Source organism: Dermacentor albipictus, chromosome 1 (assembly GCF_038994185.2).
Source record: "Dermacentor albipictus isolate Rhodes 1998 colony chromosome 1, USDA_Dalb.pri_finalv2, whole genome shotgun sequence".
NCBI classification, from domain to species: domain Eukaryota; kingdom Metazoa; phylum Arthropoda; class Arachnida; order Ixodida; family Ixodidae; genus Dermacentor; species Dermacentor albipictus.
Window position 1 is genome coordinate 346730857 of NC_091821.1, and position 10415 is coordinate 346741271.

Below are 10415 nucleotides of genomic sequence, written 5' to 3' on the forward strand. Positions count from 1 at the left end.
TTATATGCAAACGACTGCGCGCAAAATATGCATTAAAAGAGGGCGTTAGTGACATAAACATAAACTATCATAAGTATACAAATACAAAATTTCAATATTTTTAAATACAATTTTTAGTAATATTTAAATAAAGAAAGGCATCATTTGTTGCATTCACGTTAACGTTTGTTACAGTTTCGGTTTCAGTTCGGAAGTCAAATGTGGGCATTGCATGACGAAAATGCGTACAGACAGTAGACTTAAGCTGTAATATTTTACAGTAATGATTGTTTATTGAAGTAGACAGTCTTGAAGGATGACAATTCATGCACACATCAAGATAAACATGCGTTGTAAACTTGCATGTAAACTCGCCCCGGTCGCAAATGAGCCCACGAACGTGCAACGGGGTTCATGTCTACGCAGCTATGGCTGTACCAAGCTGCGCTCAATGACAGGCTTGAAGGCGCTCACGCGCGAATGTTCTAATGTATCTGCTTTGACTAGTACGTCACCGAGAGCAGACTCGCTCGTGAGGAAATAAATTACAATTACAACGTGGAAGAGCTTCTTGTTGGGCTACTTGGTATCGCTGTCGAGGTATGGCTTTTAACCCCACATTTGAAAGAAAGGGCAGAAGAGAAATATCACGCGTTGCAACCAACTGAAGTTTATTCATGTTACAAGAGTGCATTTTATAGCGGGTCACAAATGATAGGCCATGAGGTGCATCACAGGGCCAGATAAATTTGCAGCAAACTTGCACTAATGTGATTACCGCTGTATTCTGATGAATCTTGAAGCTGTGCAGCTTTAAGATTCATCAGAATACAGCGAATTTAATGTATGCTGAAATGCCATATATATAAAATGAGAGCATGCTTTTAATTTGAGGACTCTTATAGCTAAAGGGTGTACCGTGTTTTGCCCACTACTGCAGGCTACCCAGCATCAGCATTATAAATTTGGTATTGTTATTCTTTTTTCAGAGTCTGAGGATGACCTGAAAAGAAAGATGAAAAGTGGGCGTGTTAGAGTCCGAAGAATCCTCAGCAGCAGTGACAGTGAGGAAAGCGACAAGGACGTCGCAATGCAGGTAAGCATATTTTTTCGTATAGTGGTGATATTTCTTTTGTGCTTGCGAATGAAGAGTGACGTAATATCTGTGTGATATGCTATTTGCTTCTCTTTATAGACAAAAACAAAAAAACCCGGGAAGGGCCCAGCAATAAATTGTTGGAGATACTTGCTGCAAAAAAGAAAAAGCTCACAGAAAAAGACTGCACAGATCAACAAACTCAACTTTCAGCAGCTCAAGAAGCGGCCCGCCTTAGCTCAACAGTTAAGAAACAAGAAGAAGAACTTAAAGAGCTCCGAGCTCTAAATAGAGAGCTGCAGTGAAAGCTGCTGGATTCATTGGACTGCAAGCAAGGTAAGGAGCTTTTCTTTGACGTGTGTGAAGAACGCAGTAGAAGGAGCAGTGATTATGTTTTGCAGGCAGTATGCTCGATTAATAAAAAATAACCATTGTTTTGATGCTTTTTCATATTTCACTTCGTGCAGCCAATTCACAGGAACCACAGCTAGCATTGCCAGCAACACAGGCACCACCGCACAGAAGACTGTCGCCAGAGAAAGCACAGGCACCTAAGCTGCCTGATACAGTATGCAACTTGTCATTTATGAGTTCGGGAAGAAGGGTTTATTCCTATCCCTTCCCTTCAACAAGTGTATAGCTGGCATATTCAGTTGTTTTTTTTTTTGGGGGGGGGGGGGGGGTCTTTAAATTTGTGATTTCTATTCTTTTACAGACTGACATTCGTAGCGGGCTTGAAATAGCAAGCTCTGCTTGGCGGCGGAGTTCAGCAGAGCTGCTTGGGCGGTCTCTGCAAGGTAACTGCAAGTTAAGAAATTTCCTATGGCTATTTTGAATCTGTTATCTAATTATCTTTGCATTCTTCCTTGTGCTTACACTTTGCAGGAAAGCACTGTCCACGCTTTCCTGACCGCCCGAGAAAACAGCCGCTGTCACCATGGAAAGTGTCGGTGATACGCGGTGAGTGAAGAACGGATAAGTCATCACGCCTAATACTTGAAATTGTTATTAACTGGGTTCGGCTAGTGAAACATTACGTTCCCTGCTTATTGTGTGTGTATTTTTACTTTTGTTCTACAGAGTGCTACAAGGAGCGGCTTCAAAAAAAAAAAAAGGACTGGTGGCCGAAATGATGCCTGGGGCATTAAAAGAAATGAATCGCTTCATTGTAGAAAAGATAAGCGACACTGAGAGGATGGCCAAAAGGTTTGAAAGCTGGCTAATTGCATGGTAACATTTCACGCCAGGGAGATGAAGCTGTAGAAAAATTATTTTGCCTGTGCATGCAGTGTCCACAGTACTATATATATGCATGACAGTACTCGGATCATATTTAATTGCCCACAAATATTGTCTGCAATTACCTTCTTGGTATTTAGAGACCAGCTAGCTTTTAGGAAATTGTCAGCACATTTGTCATTAGAGAGCTTTTGCCATATTCTCCATGCGCTACAATTTATAGTGTCTGCATATTCGTTTTGCCCTTTTATTCCTACACTGTTTCGATCAGAGCAACCAAGGAGCTGCGCCACAAGACAGACCATGAGAATCGATCAGCAGCTGAGCCTATCTGCGGTAGGATTTATTTACTTGCTTAATAAAATTTTACTACTTCATTTGCTTCGTGCATTCCATAAATTTCGTGCTTTGTTTATAGCCAATTGGTATTGACTGTATTGCCCATTGGTGCAATTGGTCATTCCAACCAATTGGTTCAGAACAGTTGGTGCCCATTGGGTACAATTGGTCACTCGCAGAAAAGCCAATTGGTCACATTCCAGTTGGTCCAATTGGTCCAACTGTGTACTAATTTACGATTGGAAATTTTCCAATTGGTACCTTTTTTTTTTTTTACTGGGATGTTTGCGTCTTAGCTGCAAACAACCTGGTGTGCAGGCCAAAAAAAGTATTTAGTGAGCCAACGTACGGCATTGTCCACTCTCGTCGGAGCGTGTGCACGCGTTGTCATGGACGACGAACGTGAAGAGCTAGGCCACTCGCGTATATGGGAGCTGTTGTGAAATTTACCTAGTAATCTATATAACTCGAAGCGCTCACACATCTCGTGTACATTTATGTTTACTGAGGCAAGCGTGATTGCGCACACTTATCCCTTGCTTTTGCGCGCATGGTCCGGGGCCGTGAGGTAAGATTTCGATTTGCGCTGATTGCCGTGCAAGATACACGGCAACGCTTCGCCCTATAGTTACTGTATGTGCTACCTTTGGTAACTCTACTTCGCCCCAGGCTTTGAGCACCTAATTAATTTGGCGACGCATATGATGTTTTGATATTGGTTATTAAGTTCGCATGATCTTTAATAAAGGTAGCCATACGCACTCTTGGCGCAATAACAATAGAGAGCTTTAGAATAAGGGCCCCAATAGTTTGGGGCCCCAAAGAGCTTTGCGGCTGTTAGCGTTAGGGCACGCAAGAGTGAAAAGCTTTAGAATAGGGCTTTGCGTTTGCGGATAGCACCTTGCGCTGACCTTCATAGTCCTTCATAGCTAGATTCATTTAAAATTGCATACTCTAAACATTGGCCCTTCCGTCGTGCAATGGATTAAATGTTTTTTTGTTTTCTAACCGCTCTCAGTTTGTAACAGCTACCACTGTATATCATCTACTACCCCTGTAAAATCCGGTGTTCCACAAGATTCCGTTCTGGATGGATGGATGGATGGATGGATGAAAAACTTTATTAGGGTCCTTTAGGGCGCGCACTAGCGCGCAGCGGGCCACTCCCACGTCGGGACAGAGAGGCCGAGTCTCTCCGCCGCGTCGCGGGCCCGTTGGACAGCCCATAACTGTTCTTCGAGGTTGGGGCTGTGTAGGACCGCATCCCAACGTGAAGAAGTGTTGTTTTTATCGCTGTGTAACGCGGGACATCGCCAGAGCATGTGAGGTAAACTCGCTAAATCATTGCAAAGTGCACATGCATTTGTTGTTTGAATTTCGGGGTACACCTTGTGAAGAAGTAGGGGGTTTGGGTAAACCCCCGTCTGTAGAAGCCTGAGTGTCAAAGCTTGAGGTCTATTGAGTTTGCAATGTGGGAGGGGGTAGATCCTCCGAGCCAAATAAAAGTGCTGAGTAATTTCGGTGTAGGATGAAGGAGAGTCCCGATTGTCAGTACCCCCAGCGTCAGGCTGCCCGGTAGCTACGCGGTTGATGATCCCTCGCGCAGCTCCGTGTGCCGACTCGTTGAGGTTGGGCGGGGCACCCTCGATCTGTCCCATGTGGGCTGGAAACCAGATCAATGTGTGTGGCTTGATCTCCTTGCTTCCTAGTATCCTTAGGGCCAGCTCGGATATGGTACCTTTGGCAAATGCCCTAACAGCTGATATGGAGTCACTGTAGATTGATGTCCTCTTGTCGTCCAATAAGGCCATCGCTATTGCAGCCTGCTCTGCGATCTCAGAGGACGTCGTCCGAATCGAGATTGCGTTTGTTATTTGCCTTTCATGATCTACGCTAACTACAGCGAAGGCCTGTCCGTCGGCGTAGCGCGCTGCGTCTACGAAACTGTTCTCCGAAGCCCGTTCACGAGCCTTTTCCAGGAGAGCCTTCGCGCGCGCCCGACGTCTTCCCACGTTGTGCTCTGGATGGACGTTTCGTGGGATCGGGGCGACAATGATGCGGTCCCGCTGCTCTCGAGGGATGCTACAGAACTTTGTTTTGATTACTGTGGGGGGAACGCCCAGCTCCTGTAAGATGTGTCTTCCAGCTTGTGTGGTAGATAACCTGACGAACTGGGCCCTCTCCTGTGCTTCCGCTATTTCCTCTAGCGTGTTATGCATGCCAAATTGAAGTAAGCGTTCCGTGCGAGTGTATATGGGGAGGCCGAGAGCTCTCTTGATTGCCTTCCTGATTAATGCGTTGAGCTTATCCCGCTCTGGCCTATTCTCTGGCTTATTCCGTTCTGGCCCCATTATTATTCTTAATATATATAAATGACCTTCCCGAATGTATTTCCGCATCCATAAAGCTTTACGCCGATGACTGTGCTCTTTATCGTCAAATAACTAAACCTCATGATAACCTTCTCTTGCAATCTGACCTTGACGCTATCTCTAATTGGTGCAACAGTTGGCTTATGACTTTAAATGCTACTAAATGCAAAAGCATGAAAATTTCCCGCCGTACTAATAAGCCTTTACCCTTTTGCTACAGAATTAACTCGATACCCCTTGAATGTGTCACTTCCTTTAAATATCTCCGGTGTTTCCTTAACAAATAACTTTTCTTGGCACGTTCATGTAAAACATATCCCCAACAATGCAAATCGCACTTTGGGTTACCTGCGCAGAAACTTGTCTCAAGCGCTAAAGCATCTTAAGCTCACTTTGTATCTAACCGTAGTTCGACCTAAGCTCGAATAGGCCTCCGCAATATGGTATCCAGCTGTTTGTATTTTAATTGACGATATCTAAGCAGTTAAAAATCGTGCAGCACGTTTCATTCTATATCTAACTATTCCCGTACTGCGACTGTTTCCTCAATGAAATCGCAACTAGGTCTACCTAACTTACACGTTCGAAGGAAGCTCTCCCGTCTATGTGTACCTCCCAAAATTTATTTCACTAACCCATTTATAAAAAGTGAACTCTTTTACGAACTAGCTTATTTATCAACACGTGTCGATCACGCACATAAAGTTCACGCCCAATTCCACCGTACAAATCTATTTCTGCACTCTTTCTTGCCGAAAACTACAGCAAAGTGGAACCACCTGCCCCCATCGATTGCCTGCATAGAAGATCCTGTGGCCTTCAAAGGCGCGATGAAAAATTTTCTGCATGTTTAGCTTCAACACGTTAGCTTAACTTTGTACTTTGAATGTTTTTTTTTAAGCCCTGCACTATGTGCTTTCTGTATGTGTGTGCTTTGTTTTTTCAGTTTTTTCTTGAATTCATCCGCAACTTAAGATTCTGTTTTTGTTCAGCCATGCACCCACACCATCTGTAACAGCCCAAAGGCCCAGAGGGTACATAAATAAATAAATAAATAAATAAATAAATAAATAAATAAATAAATAAATAAATAAATAAATAACCAACAAACAAACAAACAAACAAATAAATAAATAAATAAATAAATAAATAAATAAATAAATAAATAAATAAATAAATAAATAAATAAATAAATAAATAAATGGGTGTACAATAGGTACGAGGTGCTCCGGGATATGTTTAATGGTTCCAGGATTTACTTTTGGAAATGTGGTTGTTTGCTTGAAATCAGGGATACAAGCAGGACTCGATGGTAGCCAAAGGTCAGTGGGACGCCTCGCACTGGGCGCTCACGGGAAGACTACAAATGAAGCTGTGTAGGGTGATATGGGCTGGACTAGTTTTGAAGCGAGGGAGCTCACAGCAAAATTGATTATGAAGAACGACTGATGAACATGAAAGAAAGTAAATGGGCTGGGAGAGTGTTGAGGTATCTGTAGAGGTATCTGTAGAGGAAAAACATTGATTCACAGTGGAGGACAAGAACTAGGAAGCTTACCAGCAAGTATGCAGCCTGTAGGGTGAGCAACACAGCAACAAAGAACGTCAAGCGGAAAGTCAGAGAGGCTGAAATAATCTCATGGGTGGCGGCAATGGAAAAGAAACCTGCCATGAGTAATTACTTAAGAGGAAAGAACAAAACCATGAAAGAAAGAATTTATGATAACTCAAAGGGAAGCTCATTATTTTTCGAAGTGAGATCAGGATGCGGTAGAACACGCACCTATAAAGCGAGATATAAGAAGGAAGAAGAAGCATGAGCTTGCTGCGGTAAAGCTAGGGAAACGATGGAGCATGTTTTGTTAAAATGTGAAGACATCAGCCCAGCGGTCTATTTAGACACCAGTGGCCTCCTTGAAGCCCTTGGGCTCAGCGAGAACAGGGGTAAAGTAAACGTGTCTGCAACAGAGATTAGTAAGAGGCGATTGGAAGATTGGTGGAAGAAAAGTAGGGAAACGACAAAAAAAAAAAAAAACGGAGGCGTACGAAAGCAAAGTTCACAATAGGGGGTTAGGAAATTTGTTTGTGGGAGTTCAGCGTGTTTTTTTTTGTGTGTGTATGTAACCTAGGTAAGACAGCAGGCAGCATAATAGCAAGAGCTTGGTGGCGCAACGCACCACCCCGTTCCAAACGGGACGCTCATAACATCCATCCGCGGCAGCGGCGCGCCGGTCGGGTGGAAAAAAAAAAAAAAAAACAGAAAGCGCGCTTTCGTACATAGCGTTCGCCACGAGCGTTTCCCAGTAATGATTAAGGTTGCTTAAGTTGCAGTTGCCGGGAAGCGTTGTACTCTTATAGGTGCTATAACGTTGTACTATTAAAGGCAAGGCTTAAGCGTCTAGCAAGCTTTTTTTTTTCATTTATTCCTTCGTCAGCATTAATATGCGCTCTCCAAATTCTTTTTCTGTCGATGCTAGTCTACCTATACTCAACTTGTGTTTGTTTTCTCTATTTTTATAAACAGCCGAATTTCTTGTATTTCAGCTTCCTGATATTTGGTCAATCCTCCATATAGTGGGTACATGTGTGAGTGCCACATGAGGCGGTCCTATATAATAATGCCTTTTGGTGGGCTCTGGCGTAATGGCCAATCACGTTCTTTATGTGTAGCACCAGAAGCGCTCACCAGACGTTTGGGTATTGAGCGTTCTTGGAGATCGAACTGTCGCGCATTCACCAACTCTCCGAAGGAGCGGCGGGAGCCGAACTCGCAGCCGTGGCTCCGCTGGCGTCTCGCGTGTGGGCCGCAGTGCGCTGTGCAGTGCGCGCGCGTTATACTATAAGTGCCGGTTGCACTGCGGCCGGGGCACGGCGATGGTTGTACGGTGCGCAAATAATGGTGCGAGGCCGCGCGGGTTAACCTTCACTCGGTTGGCCCCTCGCTCGCACAGGTCAGACGCGCGAGGCGGCCATTTCGAATCACGTCTCGGCGCGTCTGTGAAAGAAGCGACTCCTGATGAGAGAGGCAAAGCGGTTGCGATCTGTATCTGGCCGCCTGCGTAAATTAAATGAAATGACAGACCTTGCGGCCGCGAATGGCCACCTAGCCCTTTTCGCAAGGTATACACGTGCACATAGGGAGGGAGGGAGGGAAGGAAATGCACTGAAAGAAGAAACAAGAAAAGATGTTCTCAATAAAAGGACGAGGTGGTTGCCTTATAAACAAGCCATAGAGAGAAGAAGGAGAAGGTAGGAGGCGGAGGAAGCGGCGTAGGACGTTCTGACATTCTTTGAAAGCAAGGAATTTACAGGCATCATTTTTTTTTCTTTTGCTTGAGATAAAGTTGTCATTCACAATTCAAAGGAATGTTCACACGAGTTTCAGTCTAGTCCCTGTCGCTATACATGTACTGGCTTGAAAGGGCTGAATATAAAGCAGGACGAACGGATGGACAAAGTGACAATAGGCTCCAAGACTTCAAGTGGGCAAACTACTTCACTATAAGCACTACGTCACCTATACCCTTGAACAGATTTGACAACCTCGCTCAACTTCAACTTCATCCTATCAGGTTGAGACGCTTTCACGAGACCTCAACTAGACTTTATCTCAACCTGATTACTGAGTTTGATGTCGAGCCATCAAGTTGAAACTCTCTTCGTGAGTTCGAGGTTGGGTACCAAGTGTCGAATGCACTCAGTTATTTGAATTTCACATGCTCCAACTTTCCTAAACAGGTTCATCAGCCTCTGATGCAGGTAGCTTAAAGCCACGATACAGTGAACGTGATACATTTGGCGAAACACTTTGTTCAGTAGGAGATTTCAACCGCGAAACATGTTACCTCAGTTGCCGCCTCACTTACTTTTCAAACTCACATATTAGGCTGAACTAAAGCTGTTGAACTTGCTAATAGAATTTCCAGCTGCCGCGAACATTATTTCAACCTCATTTTACTTTGTGAAGTTGAAGTACATGAAGCTGAGGACGAATAGAGGTCCAGGTCGACGTTATTACGTCGGAAGATCAACATTGAGATTGCCCAACTTAGTTATGAGGATTATGATGGAAAGTTGTTTGTTTGATAATTCCTCTTTTTTTCTGGGATTTTTGCGAACATGTAAGGCAATCAAAGCAAAAGGGAGTACGTACAGAACTTGACAATTGCTGGTGGTGTACTCAGAGAGCGTCTGTCAAGAGTGTTTCCTCCGTGGAAGAGGGTGAGTCTAAATAACGCGTTTAAAGTCCCGCCGAGTACCACGTTCACCATTCTCCGAAGTGAAAGGGAGCGACAAATAAAGTGTTCAGTCGGCCACTTAAAGAAGAACGCCTTAAGCGGCCACCCAAAACATCCTCGGCGGTTGGCCCGAAGACAACGACGGTAACAATGAAGATAACGGCGCTACAGCGATGATTCCGGTGCTTTAGTTCGCTGTCATAGGAAAGTTTAGCCCGCTATCTTGGGAGAATTCGAACTGCCACCGAAATCAATTATGACGAAAATGAGGAGAAGATTATGGCCGATGTTCATGCCGGTGGTTATCCGCTGTGTTTCCCGATGTCCCGAGAGAACTCTGTGTTGCACCAAATTCTCATTCAGTTGAAGTGGAAGGTTATGTTTGGGGTAATGTGCGGCCGGAGTTTAAAGTTTGTGGTTTAATTACGGGCTTTTTAAGACAATTACTGAATACTCCTTTTCTCTATACGTTTTCATGCGTTATGGGAAGCGCGTAGGAAGTTTGCCCACTGTCCTCGAAAAACGAAGAGCAGCACCGGCTTCATATCTAAGAAGACTGGGAAGCTTCCTAAGCCTGAGGTGTACAACTTGAAGTGTGTAGGCGAATTAGGCCACTCGCAGCAAATTATTTATTGCGCCGCTCGAAAGCGCCATGGAGGAGTTATACAGATGTTTTCCCGACGTCCCGGGAGAACGAATTGTGACACGGAATGTAAAATTTTATAAATGTGGTCACGTAGATTTAAGGCATATATGCGATTTAATTATGTGCGCTAAGCATTTTAATGCACGTGCAGAAAAAAAGAAATAAATAAAAAGAAAATGCAAACAGCTTCGCTGCAAAATGGGCTGTGATTCTACATGTTTTAGCAAGTTCTCACAAGTTATTTTTGCACAGCGAAGCTCTTTATGGCTAGGGTTGCATAGATTTTCGTGTCCGTCAACAAATCTGCGTGTGCGAGAACTCAGCTGCCGAATTCGATGCGAAATCGCTTCATACTATGCAAAAGCTTATACGTCTCACCGCGTAAATATGCATTTTCAGAAGGTTAGTTATCCATAGGCACCATTTTCAAGATCAGCAGACTATCAGGTAGATATATTTTTATTGCTTGCTTGCTTATCGGGATACGCGCCATTGATTAAGGGGGT